The 23,995-nt window shown below is 37.3% G+C and overlaps 1 protein-coding gene and 1 long non-coding RNA gene across 5 annotated transcripts in view; one reads left to right on the forward strand and one right to left on the reverse strand.

Moving 5' to 3' along the window:
- TBC1D32 (TBC1 domain family member 32) overlaps positions 1-237 on the reverse strand; it is a 201,480-nt gene extending 201,243 nt beyond the window's left edge. For 2 of the 4 annotated variants that reach the window (XM_045499431.1, XM_045499432.1), the window contains exon 1: positions 86-222. The gene's annotated coding sequence lies outside the window, so the exon portion shown is untranslated. Of the gene's footprint in view, positions 1-80 lie in introns of all 4 variants that reach the window. The other 2 variants (XM_045499429.1, XM_045499430.1) reach the window with 2 other exon arrangements.
- Positions 221-17,426, forward strand: LOC123608949. The gene is made up of 3 exons (XR_006717533.1): positions 221-322; positions 1,624-1,730; positions 17,189-17,426. It is a non-coding gene; the product is annotated as an uncharacterized LOC123608949 (long non-coding RNA).
- The last annotated feature ends 6,569 nt before the right edge of the window (positions 17,427-23,995 follow it).

The raw sequence follows: 23,995 nt of genomic DNA on the forward strand, positions 1-23,995 counted from the left end.
CCGTTCCCCGGGAGACCGCGGCAAGCGCTTGGGGGTGGGTCCTCTCAGCTGCCTGCGCGTCTTTCCGGGAAACAAGTCACCTTACTTTGGGGAAGCACGGGTCCTCAAGGACCCGCCTTATGTACTTGTCGTTGCCGGCCTTCCGTACGAACAGAGTTCAAGTTGTCACTGCTAACCGCAAAAAAGACAGCCCGGAAGGTTTTGATGGGTGGGCCTGACGGCAGGACGTCTGCGGTACGTGTGACGTCATCACTTGACGTGACTTCCTGAGTGGGAGGGAGTGCCCCTTGGAGACCTGCCCGGCGCCTATGGGAAGTTTCAGGTGTGCTCGCTGTCCCTCGCCATGTGTTTGTAGAAGGGAGGGAATGGAGAATTCAGTCAGAATTCAGTAAAAGTGAAACTGAAAGTAGCTTGAAAAGTTTTTAACTACGTGAATGGTATTGAAATGTTACACTGTTGTTTTTCTCTAACAGCCAATATCTGTTGACTCCTACTACTTAACCAAGCACCTTGCTAGGAACTATGAGAAGATGCCCTCATAATCAGACAGACACACCCAAAAAATCAACATTTACACCGTTAAGTGTGATTAAGTGTTACGTTAGAGAAATGCTCCAGGTAGGTGTTGTGGAAACCAATCCCTTTTTAACCCAATAGAAGAAGCAAGGAAAGAAGCGAAGAAAGAGGCATTAACATTCAGGTGCTCGAGTTGGTAGGCTGGAAAGAGGAGGTGAAGAGGCTACAGAAGCAAATCGGCCACAATTGAAAGGGTCATATTTGGCACGTTTACAGGAGAGAGATTAATCTTGGAAGTAGCAGGACACAGTTGGATTCCATAGTGACACCATGAGATATGTATATGAGGATCACTGTGCAGGAAGATGCAGTGTATAATAATAGACTTTCATCCAGTTTCCAATCCAGATAAATCCTCAGACCATGGTCATGTCCAAGCTAAGGAGCCAACCCAACAAAGTTTAGAATCAGATCCTGGTGTCTATGGAATAGTCAGTCCCAAGCCATTGATGGGTGGCTTAATGTAGATAAATTCTACCTTATCTGGCTTAAATTTTACTCTCCTGGTAACATCCAATATTCTTCACATGTTAGCCAGGATCAGTGATTCCTTTGATGTCTTTGCTGTTACTTCCAAGAGTAGAAGTATGATATATCCTTGCCAACTCTGACAGCATGTTTCTTAGTAAAATGAATGCTTAATCTTGATTGTCTCACTACTACATTAGGAAAGAAACATACTAGCAGAGTAAACAAACTGTATTTGTCAGTGAAGCTATCTAGTATTATATGTGCATGTGTATGTGTGTGCACATTCGTAGAATCACCAGCAAGGCAACCAGCTCCATGTTCAGATTAACACAGATGAGTTGTACTGGCACCTTAAACATCAAGATTAACATAGCTATTAGTGGTGGGATTTTTCTGAAATGTAAGCTATTACTGTTAAAATTCAGAGCAAAAAAATAATAGCTTTATTTTATTTAGTTGTTGCATTCCTAGAAAATTCAGTGTGTTAAAACTGTGCCAAACATTTTTATATAAATGGAATTAGTTCCTACACTCAAGTACATATCAAGAGTTTTTTCATCTACTTTGCATGTCCAGCAGGATCATTGAAAGTCATAAGGAACCAGAACAATTCTTTTGTGTGGGAGATTGTCCTGTGTGTAATTCCAGATGTTCAACATCCATAGCTTACACTACAAATGCCAGTAAGTACCATCTAATCATGTGATAATAAAATGTCCCCACATATTTATAAAATGCCTTCTTGGGAAACAGGGATGATTTGAACCACAGATTGAGAACCACTGTTCCAAAGGATATAACTTAGGAGAAAGAAAAACAACCTTAATAGAATACCTGAGATGCAAGAAGGAAAGATAGCCAAACAGCAAGTGAGCATAGTAATGTATTTAAGCAAATCTCAATAAATATTGTCTGTGTAAAATAATAATAATCTATAATATTCTAATTTGTGAATGTATAAATTCATAGCCCTAAAATACTGTAAACAACCATTTATAAGTAGGAAGTGTAATGATAGGTTGAAGTATTCTGAAATTCTTATATTTTTCTTTTTTTTAATGTTTACTTATTTTTGAGAGAGAGAGAGAGAGAGAGAGAGAGAGCAAGGGAGGGGCAGAGAGAAAGAGGACAGAGGATCTGAAGCAAGCTCCGTGCTGAGAGCAGAGACTCCGATGTGCGGCTCAAACTCATGAACCAAGAGATCATGACCTGAGCCAAGGAAACTTAACCCAACTGAGCCACCCAGGTGCCCTTATATTCTTCTAAATGGAGTTTAAGATATTGAACTTGGTCATATGGGCATGGTAAAATTTCAAATGTAACCATTAAAAAATTAGAAATAGAGAATTAAATTCAAAAAATGGAAGGAAAAAATGAAATAAGTAGAGAAAAGCAGAAGCCTCAATCAATTAAAAAAAGTCAAGAAAGTAAACAGAAGCATAAGAAAAATAGGAAAAATTAAAATGTACAAAGAAAAATGATAGAAAAAGTCCAAAATACTGATACATTTAAATAAACTTAGCCCTTCTCTTATAGGAACTGTCAGACTGGATTTTAAAATAACCAACTATATGCTATTTATCAAAACCCTAAAAACAGAAAAGTTAGAACCAAAAAGGTGGGGAAATATAAACCAGATGAATATTATCTAAAAGAAAGCTGTTGAAGCTATATTTGTGTCAGCAAAAATACAACTTAAGAAAAAGATGTTAGGGACATAGCATGCCACTTCACAAACATTATTTATTTCAATGGAAGATAAAATTTTGAACTTTAAGCAAAATTCTTAATCTCTCCAAGAGTCTTTAATATTTTCCAGAGAAGGTTTCTGCACGTGTCCTTATAAAATATCCTTGAATAGGAAGCACTTCGAAATTGAATACCTAAGATCTATTTTTTAGGTTTGGTTTTGCAGATTGTTAAGAAACAAAAAAAACACAATTGCTTCAGCAAAGTTTGCATGTATGAAGAACTGAAATATCATTTGTTATTGTTAAAGATGCAAAACCTCTCAAGATATCAAAAAACGGTTGTAGCAAACTAATTACCTTGTTGTCCATACTATAATAACCCTATCATTTTTATGACTCAGTTTGTCTCTTTCTTTATCATCTCTGCTTCTACTGCTTCTGACCATCTTTCTTAAAGCCACCTGCATTAAAATTCCCTAAGACTCTACAGGATGCCTTGATGCACAGCCCTTTAAGACAAAGCATTTATTCCTTCATATCCTTGGAGCATTGACTGCTAATATTTTACATCTGAGTTCCTCTTCAGGCATTGCCCTGGAAGAAGGAAGTTGTCGTGCTCAAAGTTATGCTCTCTAGGGGTGCCTGGGTGGCACAATCGGTTAAGCGTCCGACTTCAGCCAGGTCACGATCTCACGGTCCATGAGTTCGAGCCCCACGTCGGGCTCTGGGCTGATGGCTCAGAGCCTGGAGCCTGTTTCCGATTCTGTGTCTCCCTCTCTCTCTGCCCCTCCCCCGTTCATGCTCTGTCTCTCTCTGTCCCAAAAATAAATAAACGTTGAAAAAAAAAAAAAAAAACAAAGTTATGCTCTCTACCTGAGGAAGGCTCATGTGTGATGACTGGTCACTGTGGTATCTAATGGGCCATCCTTTTTGTCTCAATTGGAACAACTCTGAAGCATCCCAGTCTCAAAACTCCTCAGATGATTCCTGAAGCCTCTGTTCTGAGGGCATTACAGTTGAACTTATTTCTAATTTTGCCTCCTAAACTTCTACCAGATATTGTCTCCAAGAATACACACTAATAAATCTACTACATAAAAATCTCAGATTCTTGGAGTCTGTTTCCAAAGCAATGCTATCTACTACAGAACCTAACTTGATCAATTAGATATTATCCCATTATCCAATACATATAGTTCCTAATAGAATGAGTTTCTGATGATGGCATAAACTGCTGGTCTTCCTTGTACCTGTGGAATTTTGCCAAGGCACTGATGTTGTTCCAAACATACATGGCCACAGTAGCAATGTTAATTACCTAAAACATGGTTTTTATATGTTTGCTTTAACTAGACTATGGGCATAGAAGGTGCTTTAACTAGACTGTGGGCATAGAAAGTGCTTAGAAATCATGGACTTGCAAAAAGATAAAAGACTAACCGAGGCCTGCAATTTGAGGACAGTGTTCAGTAACTACAGAGTATTAATATCATTGTTGCCCATTTCCACAGCTCTGAATTGAATATTTTCATAGAACTTGGTCAGATTCAACTTATATAGTCTAATAAGAAAGTAAAGCATTTCAAATTTTCTAAGTCTTGAAATTGGTTCTTTTTTCCTCCGGACAATAAATCAGAGTGAAATGAGAATATAAACTTCTAACATCATTATTAAAGCCTTCTCTATATCTGGGATTTCCCATTTCAGAGTGGACTTTGCTTTTACCCAGAGGGATATTGTCATTTGATATGAAAACCAAAGTCTTACTGATGAAAAATTCTTCCAAAAGTCTCACATGGCATTTGGCCATTTACCCAAAATGTAAGTGTTTTAGAATGAGGATATTCTCCAATGTCTGGATAAAGAATTTGAATTAGTATAGGTATCTATTTTTCCCTTTATACAAAGTTCATGTACTGATCCCACCTAACTTGGCCTAAAGAATATTCTGATTTGGCTTCTGAGCTATGGCCCTATCCTGTCTATCAATTCTTCTTTTAACAGTATGTGAGCAAGACAAGAAGCTCACTCTTCTGAAAGCAAGGTTACAATACATTCACTCTCAAGTATAACTGAATTTTGCTTCTGAAGATTTGATTTAATACAGCTTTTAAGTACTTTACTCAACTCTGTGTTTTAAGAGCACATTACCAGCCCACAGCCAGAAGTCTTTTTTTTTTTTTTTTAAGTTTTCCATTTTTTTTTTTTTCCAACGTTTATTTATTTTTTTTTGGGACAGAGAGAGACAGAGCATGAACGGGGGAGGGGCAGAGAGAGAGGGAGACACAGAATCGGAAACAGGCTCCAGGCTCTGAGCCATCAGCCCAGAGCCTGACGCGGGGCTCGAACTCACGGACCGCGAGATCGTGACCTGGCTGAAGTCGGACGCTTCACCGACTGCGCCACCCAGGCGCCCCCAGAAGTCTTTTTATATAAGAATGGTAGATGAGTGGGGCACTTGGGTGGCTCAGTCGGTGAAGTGTCCGACTTCGGCTCAGGTCATGATCTCATGGTTCGTGAGTTTGAGCCCTGCGTCGGGTTCTGTGCTGACAGCTCAGAGCCTGGAGCCTGCTTCGGATTCTGTGTCTCCCTCTCTCTCTTCCCCTCCCCTGCTCACACTCTGTCTCTCCCTTTCTCTCAAAAATAAACATAAAATTTTTTTTTAAAAAATGGTAGATGAGTTACTCTAAGTCATTCCTATAAATATATGGCATATGTTTATAGGAATCATACCTGTTAATAGAGTAACATGCAGTCATTTTCAGACTTGGCCTGAAACTTCAAAGTCCACGTATGTCTTGTATTTAGGTTACAGTATAAGCCACTGTAAAGAAATGGGGGGGAGCAAAAATATAGTAGCGAGAGAAAGAAAGAAAGAAAGAAAGAAAGAAAGAAAGAAAGAAAGAAAGAAAGAAGAGAGAGAAAGAAAGAAGAAAGAAAGAAAGAAAGAAAGAAAGAAAGAAAGAAAGAAAGAAAGAGGCTTATTTACCTCTTACGTTGCTATCTAAATATAGTAGTTCCCAGGCTAGTAGAGCAGCTTTGACATCATCAACAAGAATTTTTCATCTTTGGATCCAAGGTGGCTTCTCTACCTTCATGACCACACCTGTTTCTCAGCCAGTAGAGAAGAGAAACAGGCAAGGGCATCACCAGAAAGTGTCATAAATCACTTCTATTTACATCTCATTAGCCAAGATTCAGTTACATGAACACTGGTAGCTGCGGCAAAGCTAAGAAATGAAGTCTTGGCCTGGATAAGAAAAACTAGGATCTTCAGTTACAAAGAGAAGAAAGGAGAATGGGTGTTGGTGGATAGCTAGCAGTCTCTGCCACATATTGCTATGGTAATACTGTCCTGACTTTCCAAGTTGTATACATTTTTAGTAAAGGGATAAATCAGTCATGATTCAGGTCAGGAAACAGAAAACCACTCTAGGTATTTTAAGAAATGCAGGTATTTAGGAGTTTACAAAAATATTAGACAGGCAAGAGAAGACTTTAATCTGAGGCTCCACAAATTCTTAGAGCACTACAAAACTGAGCCTGCAATAGAAATACTACTTCTGAGCTACCATGGAACTATTGAGTTTGTGAACACAAAGTGACAGCCAAATTCAGGAATAGGAGACGTAAGTCTGGAAGCCTCTGCAATCAGCAGAAATATCCATCTAATCCCAGAGCCATTTACTGGGCACTGAAATATGGCCACCATCTCCAATGAAGTTGTTTCAAACACATAGGAAGCTGGAGATAAGATCATGAAATACTACTACAGAAAATGTCACATTTCTAAGACCATGTTTACCACCGTATATATAACCGAGACAAGACATAAAACATTTACCTTCCAATTTGTGCAAGTGCACTTAATTGCCGAACCTAACGCACATCCAGAACACAAGGTGCAAAGGAGTCTAAAAATGTCATTGATAGTGCAACAGCTTTTATAGAATAGAAAGGCACAGTAGGAATGTGGGTTTGAAGATGATCAAGCCAATCTACAGTACCCACTACTGTGGCAAATAACACCATATATTCTGGAAAAGAAGTTGATCAGCCATGGACACTGCTGATCAAGAACCCAGTTTAAACTTCCACAACTGACTGACTGCTTGAATATTTTTTGTACTTATTCAACTAGTCAGATTCTGCCTATAAGTCATAAACTTTCACCTTTGACATTGATGTCTCATCTTCTTACATACCTATAACTACCTACTTTTAAAAATTATTTTAGGGGCACCTGGGTGGCTCAGTCGGTTAAGTGTCCAACTTGAGCTCAGGTCATGATCTCGTGGTTTGTGAGTTCGAGTCCCGGGTCAGGCTCTGTGCTGACAGCTCAGAGCCTGAAGCCTGCTTCAGATTCTGTGTCTCCCTCTCTCTGCCCCTCCCCTGCTTATGCTCTTTCTCTCTCTGTCTCAAAAAATAAATAAATAATTTTAAAAAATTATTTTAGAGTATGCTAAACAAATAATGCATTATATCATTCATAGAGTATTCATAATTCTTTGTTTTTATTGGTTTTAGAGTTCAGCATATAATTTCATGTTCATAGACATGTTTAAAACCAAGAAATATTAAGCTAATATAATGAAAATAAGGTCAGTCAGTTCTGACTGGTACTGTTCTGTCAATAAAAGCATTTCTTTCAAATAAATGTATAATCCTAAAAGAAAGAATACTAAAAACCAAATGAAATGTAACTTATTACTACATAGTACTATTTATAGTTTTATATAAGAATGAGAGCTATTACATATTTCTAAGGTTCTTTTTGTTATACCAAACACTATTTTAAACAATTCAAACAATCCTTAATTGGTGTGTTTATATAGTATAACTGAAAGCTCAAACCCAAATAGTTATAAAATGATATTACTTGATATCCAACTTGAACTAGTAATTAATTTCAAGGTTCATGCATTCTCTGATTAGTCCAGGTATACCAGTGCTCATTTGGGAAACAAGTTTGAGGAATCTTTGTGTAATTAATTCTCAAAAATATACAGTCATCTAGATTATTAGAGACCAAGATTGTATGGAATATCACAAGAATAAAACTTTATCCTACAGATAATGGCTCCATTGAAATTTTTTTAGCAAAGATAATATAATTGATACATTTTTTTTTTTTTACTGTCTAAAATCCTATACCCTGTCACAAATTTGGGGGAAGTAGCCGATTGTGCCTCTCATTAAAAAATAAAGATCCAGGGGCACCTGGGTGGCTCAGTCGGTTAAGCGTCCGACTTTGGCTCAGGTCATGATCTCACAGTTTGTGAGTTTGAGCCCTGCGTCGGGCTCTGTGCTGACAGCTCAGAGCCTGGAGCCTGCTTCAGATTCTGTGTCTCCCTCTCTCTCTGCCCCTACCTCGCTTGTGCTTTCTCTCTCAAAAATAAATAAACGTTAAAAAAATTTTTTTAATCCTTTTTTAAAGTTGATATATTATTGACGAATAACATTGCATTCACTTTATGTGTCTCTCATTACTGAAGCCACATGAGGAAGATGCTCCCTTTCTCAACCCCAAACAGACATAGGCAGGTGACACAGCCTGAACCAATCAGTGCTAAAATGTGTATTTTGTTGGTAATACATGGAGGAGCACCTGGGTGGCTCAGTCAGTTAAGCAGTTAAGCACCTGACTCTTGATTTTGGCTCAGGTCATGATCTCACCATTCTTCAGATGGAGCCTTGTGTCAGGCTCTGCACTGTCAGCACAGGGCTTGCTTGGGATTCTCTCTCCCCCTCTCTCTCTGCACCTTTCCTGCTCAGTCTCTGCCCCTCTCCTGCTCACTCTGTCTCTCTCAAAATAAATAAATAAATATTAAAAAGATACAGTGGAAAAGCTTGCTATCTTCTCTGCCTACCTCTCCTAATCATAGGTTGCTACGGGGATTTTTTTTTTAATTACGCAACATTCACATATCACAAATGATATTTCAAATGACAAAAAGTAAGTGGGAAACCATGGGAAAGAAAGATCAAAACTAAAAAATTGATCATAAAGCATCAAATACATTAGTAGAATAACCATTGTCAGTTTCTAACTTATAAAAACCATCTCACCTCAAGATGGCAGTAATATGCAATGACTATTACACAAATTTTAATAACAAAAAGTTTTATTGAAATTCCAAGACCCACAGTATATAATGAAATGCAAAATAAATTTTAACTAGCCATGCAGCTAAATTTTACATCACTGTAAACTTTTAATAAGATTGCTAATCCTTAATATTGCTTTCCTTTGAGATTTTTTAAAGTGTAAAGAATAGCCAATAATGTTACAACCAAGAAGTAATTTATAAAGTACTTCTCTGAATATTAAAAAATTCAAATTAGTGATATAATAAAATATTAAACTGAAGAAATTAAAATGTTATGTAATAATGAGTAATAGGACGTAAGAAAAAAATCTACAGCAACACTGGCAATCAAAATAATTGCGAGCTTGGGGAACCTGGGTGGCTCAGTAGGCTAAGTGTCTGACTTTGGTTCTGGTCATGATCTCACAGTTTGTGAGTTTGAGCCCCACATGGGACTGTGTGCTGTCATCTCAGAGCCTGGAGACTGCTTTAGATGCTGTGTCTCCCTCTCTCTCTGCCCTTCCTCTGCTAGCACTCTCTCTCTCTCTTTCCCTCTCTCAAAAATATATAAACCTTAAAAAAAACTTTTTTTAATTGTGAGCTAAAACAAGGTAACCATCTTAAATCTATAAAATTAGCATAGTTTTAGAGCTTACACATATTTAGCATTTAGTAATATGCAATGAGATGATTACTCTTTTATGGTAATCTTTTATAGTAATCTCTTTTATTAGTATAAAAGGCAAAATCTTCTTGGAAACAAAACTGGAAATATGTACCAAGAACCTTTTTTAAATGTTTACTTATTTATTTTGAGAAAGAGAGAGAAAGAGAGTGTATGTGTGTGCGTGTGCATGCGTGCAGGGGAGGGGCAGAGAGAGAATCCCAAGCAGGCTCCATGCTCAGTGTGGAGCTGGACACAGGGCTCAATCTCAAGACTGTAACATCATGACCTGAGCCAAATCAAGAGTCAGACGCTCAACTGACTGAGCTATCCAGGCACCCAGTAGCAAGAAGTTTTGAATCAGTAATTCCATTTCTAGGAATCTACTCCAAGAGTCAGAGATGTAGTTGATGGTTTTATTATAGGGATGTTTACAGACAAGTTGTTTGTGTTCTTAAGAAATAGGAAAAACCCCTAAATATTTCATAATATGCTGAAAGTTAAATAAATTATGGTGCAGCCATATGTTATTAATGTCAGCCATTTTAAAAAAATGTGTCCTGGGGCCCCTTGGTGGCTCAGTCAGTTGAGCGTTGGACTTCGGCTCAGGTCATGATCTTGTGGTTCATGAGTTCGAGCCCCACATCGGGCTCTGTGCTGACAGCTCAGAGCCTGGAGCCTGCTTCGGATTCTGTGTCTCCCTCTCTCTCTGCTCCTCCCCCACTCACACTGTGTCTCTGTCTCTCTCTCAAAAATAAATAAAACATTAAAAAAAATAAAATAAAAAAAGTGTCCTGTGAATGTTTAATAACAGGGGAAATGCTGACATTTTAAGTGGAAAAGTTTGAACCTAAAATATATATATTCACTCAATATTTATTGTCTAAAATGTGCAATGCGTATTATGTCCTAGGCAATACATACACACTTATTTGACAATTATGAGTGAAAATTTCCTCTACCATTATTGTGATATTAATATATATAATGCTAGACCTAACAAAACTTTAGTACAGGAATAGAAGTACACTAAATCCTGATGCACAATAGAAGAAAGAAGCCAATGTATTATCTCTAACATTGATAAGTTGGTAAAATAATAGCATGGTTGTGTTATACTGAATCAATGAGAAAATTATCAGGACAATTAAAAACAAACATTTGAATATGGTTTCCTCTGAGAAGTTGAAACTGGAATGGACTTGGCGCAGCAATGAGGCGGAAGGGCTTGCTTTTGGTTATAAGTCCCGCTATACTATTTGATTTTTATTAATGTATATTTATACTTTCATTTTATAAACAGAATGCCCTTTTAAAAGTCAGTGGTACTTGGACCCCAATATATAGCAATCCCCTTTCCCACCCAAGACCAGAACTGAGAGGTACACATAGGGGTCAAATAGCTAGGGATAAAATATCCACTTAATTAAAAGTTTAATTGAAGGGGGCACCTGGCTGGCTCAATCGGTAGAGCATGTGATTCTTGATCTTGGAGTTGTGAGTTCAAGCCCCATGTTGGATCTAGAGATTACTTAAAAATAAAAGCTTTTAGGGATACCTGGGTGGCTCAGCCGGTTAAGCATACAACTTTGGCCCAGGTCATGATCTCACAGTTTGTGGGTTCGAGCCCTGCTTTGGGCTGTGTGCTGACAGTCAGAGCCTGGAGCCTGCTTCGTATTCTTTGTCTCCCTCCCTCTGCACCTTCCCCACTCATGCTCGCTCTCTCTCTCTCTCTCTTTCTCTCAAAAAAAAAAAAAAAAAGAAAAAAAGAAATTGCAAAATAAAAAAAAGAAGAAGAAGAAGAAGAGTGAAATGAGTCAGAAGATAGAGCTCACCACACTCAGGCATCTGTACCTACAGAGACTTAATGATCCATGATTTTAAAATACCAAGTATACTATGATGACTCTCTAGCTTTTATCTCCAGCCCTGACATTTCACTTGAACTATGGATTCTTATATACAACTGCCCATTGAACATTTCCATTCAGGTAGATAAGTGTACTCTCACAATTTAACGTTTCCAAATCCAACATTTGAAGATGCTCTGCCTCTCTTACTTCCTGAGTCTCTCCCCCATCTGAGTAAATGACCCACCCTCATTTTCAGTTGCTCAGCCTAAAATTTTGAAATCATCCTTGACTCCTTTATTTGGTTACGTACCATAGTTAGGATATCAGGAAATGCTGCCAACTCCACTATCAAGCAAGTCCACAATCTGTCCACTTCTTACCACGTCCAGTGACACCATCCCAAGCCAAGACACCATCAATTCCCTCTCTGATTTCATCTCCATCTTGTTCGCCTCCATCCTCCCCTAGTCACTCTGATACCTACAGGCTTTCGTGCTATTCTTTTTTTTTTTTTTTTTTTTTTTAATGTTTATTTTTGAAACAGAGAGAGAGACAGAGAATGAATGGGGGAGGGTCAGAGAGAGAGGGAGACACAGAATCTGAAGCAGGCTCCAGGCTCCAAGCCATCAGCACAGAGCCCGACACGGGGCTCGAACTCACGGACCGAGAGATCATGACCTGAGCTGAAGTCAGATGTTTAACCGACTGAGCCACCCAGGTGCCCCTCTTTCGTGCTATTCTTAAAATATATTAAGCAGTCTCTTATCTAAGGCCATTATGTTTTGGTCCCCCTGGCTAGAATACACTTCCTTTCAAATACGCATGTCGCTGATTCTTTCACTTCCTTTTAGCTCTCTGCCCAAATATCAATAAAATAGATAGATATCAGTAAAGAAAGATCTTTTACTGGCTACCTTGTATTAAAATAATTTAATACTCTTTCGCAGTCATTTTCACAAAGTTCTCTCCACTTTTTACAAAATCTGATTATTTCCTGAGCAGTGAATGATCATGCAAAAACTCTTCAATTCTCTCCTCTAAAAACTTTTATATTGATTTTTGTACTCTTCCTTGGAATGTCATAGCTCTTTTACATTGGTGCCTGTATAGAAACGTCCGGTTTAACATCCAACTCCATTTTTCTTATGTTATGCTTCTCTCACTAGAACTTTAGCTCTATAGAAGAAGAGACTTGATGTAAGTCTCCAGTACCCATAATACGGCCTGGCACATAGCTTTCTGGAATATTTGTTCAATGAATGAATGAATGAATGAATGAATGAATGAATGAACATAGAAGAGAAGTGAGGAAATAATTTGGATAATGGTAAAGAGAAATATCAGAATAGCAGAACTGATTGATAGTCTGGAGTGAGACCCCAGTCTCCATCTTCCAAGAGATCAATTAGACAGATATCCATAAACAAAAACAGCTGTGGGGAAGTTCTGGTGTCCACTTTAGCAACATAGTGAAACAAAGAAAAACTGGGAATAACTACTCTCGAAGAAAAAGAAGACAGCCTTGTTTTGCCAGCATCATCCCATCCTCCAAGCTAGCATTGCTTAGGGCTAAGAGGAAATTTCCCAGCTAGTAGGAGTTCCCCTTACCAGGAAAGGAAAAGGAGGGTGAGCATCTAGCCTCCCTAGCCTCTGGGAGCACCACATGAAGGTCCTGTTTAGGCTTCCCCTCTCCCAGGCCCACAAAAAGCTGAGACATATAGAAACTATAGACACAGCCTGGCACAAGAAAGAAAAGCAGGGGCTACCAGCAGTAGCCACACAGTGGGAGACACTGGTTCGCAGTGACCTGCTCTGCAGACTAAGACAGCAGATTTCACTACTGAAGAAACTAATAGCACTGCTGCCATGGAGGACCCTTTGCAGTTTTCATTAGCTTTTGTCCCACAGGCATTTGTATTCACTAATGCCAGCCCCCCGCTAGAGCCTGGAAACCACAATGACATCTAACCCAGGCCTCTGTAGCTGCCCTACCACAAGATGATGGCCTAGACCCCTGCAGCTGACTTCTACCACCTTATGCGCTTTGGGGGCTAGTCCATCCAGCTGTGCTCTTGTTCATTGCCAACCTGATACCTGTCATTAGCACACACTGCACACAGCACTGCAGTGCACGTGCCCAAGGGAGACTATATGGACATGGGAGAGCACTCCAATAGCCAGGGTCCCCACAACTGCTTGTGGGCCCAGATGAGGCCCTGTCTTCTGTCACCAGCCTGCACTACTGTACTTCAATGCCTACTCTCACCACTCTACTTCAACATACTACTGGAAGTTCTAACTGGAGCAATCAAACAAGAAAAAGAAATGGAAGGCATTCAAATTGGAAAGGCAGTAAAATTGTCTTTGTTTGCTGATGATATGATCTTTTATATCTAGAAAATTCTAAAGACTCCACTTTTGGTAGACTGTTAGAACTAATGAAGAAATTCGGTAAAGTTGCAAGCTATAAAATCAATATATAGAAGTTAGTTGTGTTCTTATACACTAACAATAAAACATCTGAAAAAGCAATAAAGAAAAAAATCCCATTCACAATACCATCAAAAACAATTAATTAGGGATAAGTTTAAGCAAACAAGTAAAAAATCTGTACACTGAAAACTGTAAGACTTGGATGAAAAAAAAAAAATTGAAGACACAAGCAAATGGAAAGATACTCCATGTTCGTGGATCAAAAGAATAGCCAAAGCAGTCATAAAAGAATGAATAAAGCTGAAGGCATAATACTTCCCGATTTCAAATTATATTACAAACATACAGTAATCAAAACAACGTGGTACTAGCATAAAAATAGACAACATGGACCCGAGGAACAGAATCAAGAGCCTGGAAATAAACCCTTACGATACAGTCAACTAATATTTGGCAAAGGAGCCAAGAATACTCAATGGAGAAAAAAATAGTCTCTCCAAAAAATGGTGTTGGGAAAACTTAGAGTGACTTTTCCTGAGATCTGAAGGAAACTGACAGATTTCCTAATTTTTTAAACTATGTCAAAAGTTTCTTTTAGCTTTTTTTGGATTTTTGTTGTAGAGTTTGGGGAAAAATTAATTACAGTTATATAAAAGTCCAAACCTCCCCAAAATGAGGCAGTTATTAACTCCAAAAGGAAGTGTAACTATTGCACAATTAATGTCTCAGAAGTGAGCCATATGTGCACAGTAATAATACATAACTAGAGTCATAATAATGTGAAAACTGAAAGTTGATTTCACCAGAAATTATGATGTAAATATGGTAGATGAATGGATGGCAGTTGGTAAAAGGCAGTTAAATCCCCTGCTTTCACAGTAGGAAATCGATTTATAATGCTAAAATTTATAGAATGAGAAATAGGAATTTGAACAAAAGTTTTAGGAATATAGAAGTAAATTCTAAAAGAAGCTGACAGTTGAAAGTGGTTTATTCAGGAGAGAAGTTGTTTGGGAGTGAGGAGGAAATGAAGCAGTGGTCTACTTGCTACTTTTCATTAGAAGCCCTGTGTTACTATTTGGCTTTTAAATTATGTATATGTTTCACTTTGAAACATAAAAAATATGTGTATGTGTATGACATGTTTGCTACAAGTACAGAAATTCACCAAAAGTAGATCAAGTGAAAACACACAAAGGCAACAGGGAAATTTCAAGCAAACAAATTTAGGACCCAAAGCCAGCTTTCAAAGTCTGGTCATTACTGCATAAGTTTTTTACTCTGTAGGACCACAAAGATCCTTCTCTCTACTTAGATTTATGTATTTGCTCCATTTTCCTCCTTGCAGATTGTTCTCAATTTCCCCTCTTCTTCCCTTGTGACTTCTGCTTGCTGTTTGCTCAGGCTCTCCAAAGAGCCAGTTCTGGCACTGACTTCACAAGAAGAATCCAGTAGGCACATTTTCAAAAACAATGTTTGGTCTGTGTCCCTTGGTTCAAATTCTAAACATTGAGACTGAATGATTAGGTCTAGATTCGGATTGTCTACCCATGATGGGATCACATGATATAAATATGACCACCCAAGTCCATCACTTTAACAAGAGCCCTGAGATGGATACAATTTCAAAGAAGGGGCCACTATTGGAAAGTTATATAGACATACCTAGTCACTCAATCTGATTCCATGCTTACCAAACTATCTGCCAATTATTTTATACCTTGAAGTTTACCTACTGGAGAAACTAAGGCACTGGACTTTGGGACTTATATTTCTCTTTGAGAATTAATAGGTTGACTTCAACAATATAAGCAAGGAGAGAAGGAGAGAAGATAGATAGGGTATGTCTACAAAGAGGAAAAATTCTTAAATATACACCTGGAAGTACGGATAAAGAAAGAGAACTAGAAAAATACTTGACTTGGGGCACCTGGGTGGCTCAGTCAGTTGAGCGTCCGACTTCGGCTCAGGTCATGATCTCATGGTCTGTGAGTTCAAGCCCCGCGTCGGGCTCTGTGCTGACAGCTCAAAGCCTGGAGCCCATTTCAGATTCTGTGTCTCCCTCTCTCTGACCCTCCCCCGTTCATGCTCTGTCTCCCTCTGTCTCAAAAAAAAAAAAAAAAAAGAAAGAAAAATACTTGACTTGCCATTCTTCAGGTTTGGTGCTTCATCATGAATTTCTTTCCAGGAGATTCTCCTGTAACCTGTAGATATATGACATTTTTACTTGATCCACTTTGAATGAATTTCTAGTTTTTCAACTGGGGCTCATTGACAAAAAAAAAAAAAATTAAAAATTGTAAAGTCTGAAACACTGTGTCAGACCCGAAAGTCAGACTGCAGTAAATTGTCCAAGGCTGGGCTGTCTTACAAGGTTTCTTGGTAGTCAGCCAACTTTAACTAACCTTCCTTGAGTCAATAATATTTATGGATTTGCTTATCCAAACAAAATATATTTAATAAAAAGCCTAAAGTAATATTTTTACTTGTGCAAAGAAACCTATATAAACCCTAAAGATTTTAATTAGCAGTAAAATATGAAATGTCGTCACTGAGTCTTTTTTCCTCAACTTTTTTTTTTTACTCCAAGAAGAAGTGGTAGGAAGTGCATGGAAGTGGTTTGAGTAAAACTGTGACAAACCTAGCAGTTTTAAATTTTACATACCACAAAGATAGTTATAGAATCCAAAATCTTAGTACCTTTAATAAGTCACACTGGCTTCCTGTGTAGTTTTCTCTGAAGTGTGTTTACACTTTATTTCAAATGTCAAAACATAGACACAACAATGATGTTCATTGATTCCCACCATAACTGCAATTGACTGCAGTAGACATAAAAGAAAGAATGATTGCATGGTATTGTAAGTTCTTACATTCAAGAAATCTAAAACACATGGCATGTGGATGGAAAAAGGGTGCTTTTAAGAGACAAAATACAATGTTATTCACTTACGGAAAAATCAAGACCCCTGCAAAAAATACTAAAAAAAAAAAAATACCTAAATTCACTAGTTTTAAATGTTTTTTTTTTTTTAAGAAAGCAAGCAAGCAAGCATAAAGTGAAATAAATTTGTTCCCTCAAGTGATTCTACCTAATGTTGCATAATTATTCAACCAATACTTCATTAGTTTTTCTCAACTAGACAGGTTGGGGAAGAATGTTAATAATTCATAATATCTTTGATAAAGTCTTTAAAATTCTCTACCTTGTCCAATAACCAGTCATATGGAAATATTTCACCTTCCAAGTTAGTAAACCAATGGAAAAGAAAAACATATTTTATGTGTTCTTCTGTTGCTTGTTAGTTAACCTATGTCTACCAAAAGTCTGGTCCTACTTTTTGATATCAAGGTAGTGCTTATTCATGGTAAAAATTTTAACGTTTGTTATTTCTTTTTCAACCACATTAGATAGACCTAAAGGAGGATTAGAATCCCAGTGAAGAAAGTACTCTGCCATCAGCTACTTCATGGCATAGTTCAAAACAGGGCAGACACTCTCAGGAACCTGTGAGTAAACAGTAAATGGTGACCAGCATCCTGCCCCCATTACTCCATATCTTGCCATTTAATTTTCTGCAAAAACAAAACACATAATTTATCTTGGCAATTGAGAACTTGCAATTGCTTCTCTCTACCTTATGTTGAATTCTTTGTTTCTCTTGGCCTTAAATATTACTGAAGAATAATTTCACATGGGTACAAAAAACAGCCAATAGAAAATTTTTTACTTGTATCCTGTGTACACTTTTATGGTAAGGGCCATAATGTGGCACAAAGTATATTCTGCACATGTCTTCAGAACTTGCTAAATGTCAGTAACAGGAATTAAGGATAACCCTGAAGAATGAGTCTTAACATTATCTTAAAACCAGGCTAAGGGGATCAGAATTTTCTCTAAATCACTTGGATTTTATAATAGTGCTTAAACGAGAATTTGTCTTCCCACTCAACAATGTTAATTTTTTTCTGGGCCAACCTCTCACAGTTAAAGCACTACTTATACTCACTATGCAAAATTGTTAAAATGTAGTTGTGATGGAAACAGAAGTTTATGCAATGAAAAATTAAATGATTAATTTTTTCCCAATGGTCTAACACTTAGATCCACTTTAAACTATTTTCTACAGCAAAAAAAAAGGCAAGATAAATATATATTTTTTGATACCTAGCTGTTAAGGCTTTGAATAAAGTGTGATAATGTGCAGCAAAAGTCAGATATGAGGTTAATGTTCAAAAAAGTGTCACTATTAATTGTGTAATTCTTTATTATTTTTAAGTTTTTATTTTAATTCCAGTTAAACATACAGTGCTAGATTAGCTTCGGGTACAGCTAATATTGTATTAGCTGTACAAGATGGTGATTCAAAAATTTCATAATTAACTCAGTGCTCATCACGACAAGTGCATTCCTTCATCTTCATTACCTATTTAACCCACACCCCGCCCCTCTGGTGACCATCAGTTTGTTCTCTATAATTGAGTCTGTTTCTTGAGTTGTCTCTCTCTAATTTTTTTCCCTTTGCCTCTTTGTTTCTCAAATCCCACATTTGAGTGAAATCATATGGTATTTGTGTTTCTCTGACTTACTTCTCTTAGCATTATACTAACTCCATCCATGTAATTGCAAATGGCAAGATTTCATTCTTTTTTATGGTTGAGTAATATTTCATCATATATATAGCTATCTTTATCCATTCATCAGTCAAATGGACACTTGGCTTCTTCCATATCTTGGCTATTGTAAATAATGCTGTTATAATCATAGAGGTGCATGTATCCCTCTGAATTAGTGCTCTTGTATTCTTTCAGTAAATACCTAGTAGTATGACTGCTAGATCATAAAGTAATTCTTTTTTTTAACTTTTTGAGGAACCTCCATACTGTTTTCCACAGTGGCTGTACCAGTTTGCATACTCACCAACAGTGCATGAGGTTTACTTTTTCTCCACATCCTTGCCAACACCTATGGTTTCTTGTACAGTTGATTTTAGCCATTCTGAGAGGTTTAAGGTGATATCTCATTGTAGTTTTGATTTGTATTTCCCTGATAAGTGATGATAATCATCTTTTCATATGTCTGTTGGTGATTGTGTACTGTTTTATTTCAGAAGATCAATGTATTTCAGGAAAATGCCTCCTTGGGAGTAACAACATAGATCAGAACTTTCTTCTAAATATCCAAACCAATGCTCTGAGAGACTGTACTTGATTCTTCAATAAGCTGTTTGTAAATATGAACCAAACTAAGTATCAGTTCATCCCTAGGATGAAATACCTAGACTTGTTACATGAAACATATTTTCGACTATTGGTTTATCTTCATTTGAACCTCAAACCATTTTTCAAATTATTATACCATCTGTAACATATTTGAAAAATTATTCCTAACCTAAAAGCTGATTTGGGGGCGTATTTAGGCAGTAAGTAGTATAAAGCAATCAAACATTAATAACTTCATCTTCTATCGAGTTATCCACTCCTGATTCTACTTTCTCGTGATGAAAGAACATATCAGCAATAAGCTATATCAGAGACACTGGAAAATAAATAAGATTTATTGAACTGAGTACTATTCAGTGTTGCTGTTCTGACCGTCCTTTTTTCTTTCTTGTTCGATAGAATGTTTCAAATTAGCAGAAATTCTTCCTTACTGAATTTAAAGAATCATTTGACAATGCTTTAAGTTCCCCATTCTCTCATTTTTGTTTCAACAAAATAAGATATAAAATGATCAGAGGTTGGGGTGCCCGGGTCGCTCAGCTAGTTGACCATCTGACTCTTAATTTTGGCTCAGGTCATGATCCCAGGGTCATGGGATTGAGCCCAGCCTCAGGCTCTGCACTATGTGGAGCCTGCTTAAGATTCTCTCTCTCTCTCCCTCTGCTCCTCTCCCCTGTGTGTGCACTCTCTGTCAAAATAAGTAAACTTTTTTTAATAAATAATGATAAAAATAAATAAATAAAATGACCAGAGATTCAAAAAGTGATTCAAAGATTCAAAAAGGATAACTCTGCTGAATATTCTGATGCAACAGAATTTTATGATTATTTTTAACTTTTGGAAAGAAAGGATACTATCCAAAACACATGCTTAATTATACCACCACTAATATGTAACTACTTTAAGGTGTAATGAATTATTACTTTTTAATTAAAATTAATTGATCTTTATTTTTTCTAAAATTAGACTTCAGTCTTACAAAGCTTCCCATATGTCTAAAGAAGAATGATTTGCGCTGATAGCTACTTTTTCATAGTTATCTTGCCAGGTGAATGTAAACACAAGCAATGGTTGAAAATAAATTCTAAAAATTTATATAAATGTATGTCCATATTATCATAACTTCTAATTTTTTCCTGTTTTACTACTCCATTTTTTGCAGAAAAAATATTAAAATACTTTCATATCCTCTTTCTTTCCTTACCCACTATGAATAATTCTCTTTTGCCTCTTAAATTCTTGGGTTTTTTTGTGCAGATCTGGGTACCAGGTGAGGGAAGAATTGAAAGGAGTTTGGGCTAGTTAAATTGCTTTAGTTGGAAATGACAGAGTTGATTACAGAAGAAAAATATGGAAAAGGGAGAAGTAAAGAAAAGGAGGGCAAGAAAGTTAAGGATCACTCTAAGAGGATATTTGGAGGAGTTCTGAAGATTACAATTTAGGGCAATCTGCTCTAACATGTGGTGTAGGACTCTAGAAAGATAAGTGGAAAAAAAGGATTTAAAGAAATTATGTTGTGTATTATTATTGAAAGGTTTTTTTTTTTATGTCTTTGGAGAAGACATTGGTAAATTAAGTTGCTTTCCAAATATTTAGGGATGTTGTAATATGATTTTTATTTCTATGTTTGTTTTATATATATACCGTGTTCAGGATGATTTCAGAGTGAGAGCTATCAGATCCAGCTTTACATGGATTATAATTTAGATTATGCATTACTGCTCCACTAGTGGTAGATACTCAATCTGTAATTTCAAAGAAAATTAGTCTTATTTTTCAATTTCTTCCAAGTTTTGCTATGAGCTGTAACATATTAAACCAGATGATTAGGAAGCCTGTATATTCTGTAGCTCCTATTTAGTTATAAGTACCAAATAGTTCATGAGTAATATTTAAAACCACACAAGTTAAAACTGATTATGGCATGATATATCCATAATAATGCATTACTAACATTTATTAAATGATTACTCTGTTCCAGGCTTTGTTCCAAGCAGCTGACATCATTAATTAATTTGAAATGTTCACTACAACTCTATGATGTAGAAGTAGGTTTTCCTATTCCTATTTCCTATTCCTATTCCTATTCCTATTTTTTCCAAAGAGGAAAAGATAAATAACATGCTCAGAGTCACACAACACCATTTGGTAGTTAGTAAGGCTGGATTCAAAACCAATCTTTGGGTATTTGAGTGGTCTGTTGGTTGAGTGTCCGACTCTTGATGTCAACTCAAGTCATGATCCCTGAATCATGGGATTGAGCCCTGCATCAAGCTCTGCACTGAGCACTGAGCGTGGAGCCTGATTAAGATTCTCTCTCTCTTCCTCTCTCTCTCTCTCTCTCTCTGTCTCTCTCTCTCTGTCTCTCTCTCTCTCCCCCTCTGTCCCTCTCCCCTGCTTGTGCTTCTCTTTCTCTAAAATTAAAACAACAACAACACATTCTAGTTCCAGAGCCTGCCTTCTTTTTCTTAAAATTTTTAAAATCTTTATTTATTTTTGAGAGAAAGACAGAGTGTGAGCAGGGGAGGAGCAGAGAGAGAGGGAGACACAGAACCGAAGCAGGCCCCCGGCCCTGAGCTGTCAGCACAGAGCCCAATGCGGGGCTTGAACTCATGAACTGTGAGATCATGACCTGAACAGAAGTCGGACGCTCAACCGACCGAACCACCCAAGCACTCCCAGAGCCTGCCTTCTTAACCTCTGTATTATACTATCTCTTTAATCAAGGTTTATATTTCATCTATAAACTGTAAAACATATTACTGGTAATCACTCAGATTGGAAAAAATGGAATATAAAGGCTTTTCATAATCAATAACAAAGGATACATAAGGAAATCAGTTTCACACTATGAATTTCAAAACAATCTTATTCTCAATAATATAAATTATGTGCCTTGTACTGTATTTTGCTTATGTTCTACCCTAATCCACGCATCTACCTGGCTTTCTGGATAGAACTGCCATTGTTACCACTACTGACTAATGCACACATAAATCTTGGTGTGACTTAAGAAAAAGAAAAGCAAAGTCACTTTTTTTTTGCATGTTTTTCTTAAGTGAGAGAAAAAGTAATGTGTCAGGTTGTTTCATATTTATAAGGGAAAAATATGACTAAGGGCTTCTAGGAACACTAGAGTCTGCTCATGTATGGTACAGAAGGATAGAAGCTGTCTGCAAAGAAAGGTGATAGATAAACTATGTATTATATATTGTAATTTATTTAACACACACCATATATATTTGGCAAAACTGATAAACACAAATCCTATTGTTGAATCTGGGTTGCTTCCTGAGAAAAGTTATATTATACTTCTTCATTGTTGCTCTAGGGACATAATAGGGTTGATAGATGTAAACCTTAGAGGTGCAGATAATCAGTTAAAATTCACTGTCATCTTAAAGAGAAATGCGTGTCACGGAAATGTGGAAATGGTCCCAGGAGGGCACTAATAGGGTCAGTATATGGACAAATATATCCAATGATCACCATGGTAACAACCCTGACAGGTCACACATGGAGTAATCTTTCCTTCATTATCTGAAATGGTAATTTTCCTGGGGATGTCTTGTACTGAGGCATTACCAGGATTATCTCTGTAGGTGTTGAAATAAAATTACTACTTCTATAGGGAATTGCCTAGAAAATGACTTTCTCATGGAACAATCTAACTCACTTCAAAATATGGTATTTACAGGACTATTTTGAGACTAGTGAGAGCATTAGTAACCATTTTAAAAGAATCTTCCCAGAATCACCTAGATAGACTAGGCTGATTTCCCAACTATCCTACTGAGCACTTCCAGAGGACTCCTCAAATGTTGAATTTAAAACCCAGGAACTTTCAACATTTGGATGAGTTCATCCACAAAGCTGTTTGTGATTCTGACAATATTTTGTGGGATTTTTTGGTAAGTGATCTTTTTAGAGTGGAGAGATGAATGCCTTATGGGACACCTTCAAAAAAATCTCATTTGGGGAACTCAAAATATCTGCCACCACCATGTAATGATTTTTTTCCTTCCACATGAGAAGTAGGTGAGATTAATGGACTATGATTTTTGTCTGTTGTTCTTACTCAAAGAACTCTCAAGTTCCATGGCCCCTTCCTAGTAAATAAGGCACTAACTCTGCTGGGGAAGAGAGTTTCTGGCAATGTGTAAATCCTAAGCTCAAAGCACCTTTATTGAGGCATCAGTCCAGTTTTTTCTGTTTCTATGAAGGATAAGGAGGAGCTTGGCTTCAGTGCCCCATATGAGGCCTGAGGATTATGAGTAGGTCTCACCATAGGCATATGTCTTCTTCCCTGGAGAAGGTAATAAAAGGGATTAGAACACCTTTACCCCTTCTGACATTAAACCAGTCCTGCTGGTAAAGGCTCTGCTCTAGGTATTGAGCAAGCCATTTGTTATTCACTCCCATCTCTGAAAAGTCCAAACCATGAAAAATTAAAGAATCCCACCTCTGGGGCACCTGGGTGGCTCAGTCAGTTGAGTGTCTGACTCTTAATTTCGGCTCAATTCATGACCTCACAGTTCATGATTTCGAGCCGCACGTTGGGCTCTATACTGACAGCAGGGAGCCTGCTTGGAATCATCTCTCTCCCTCTCTCTGCCCCTCCCCCATGTATGTGCATGCTCTCTGTCTCTCTCAAAATAAATAAACAACAACAACAAAAAAGAATCCCCACCTTTAAGCAGAGGGCAGGAACAGTGCAAACAATATCTCGATATGCTTATCACTGTGTTTGAGATAGAATAAAGGAACAATGAAAGTTTTTGGCTGATGCCTGTATTTTGAGGACTTTATTATTATTTTTCTCTTTGTGATATAACTGTTTGAACAAGAAGACCAACCCCAAATGGGTGTGTCTCTATTTTTGACAAGCCCTAGAACTGTACAGAAACCAGGTGACTAAAATTCTCCAAACAGTGACCCCATGCAAATATAGATCTGGGGCGCCTGGGTGGCTCAGTCGGTTAAGCATATGACTCT

The sequence above is a fragment of the Leopardus geoffroyi genome, chromosome B2 (assembly GCF_018350155.1).
Source record: "Leopardus geoffroyi isolate Oge1 chromosome B2, O.geoffroyi_Oge1_pat1.0, whole genome shotgun sequence".
In the NCBI taxonomy this organism is placed as follows: Eukaryota; Metazoa; Chordata; class Mammalia; order Carnivora; family Felidae; genus Leopardus; species Leopardus geoffroyi.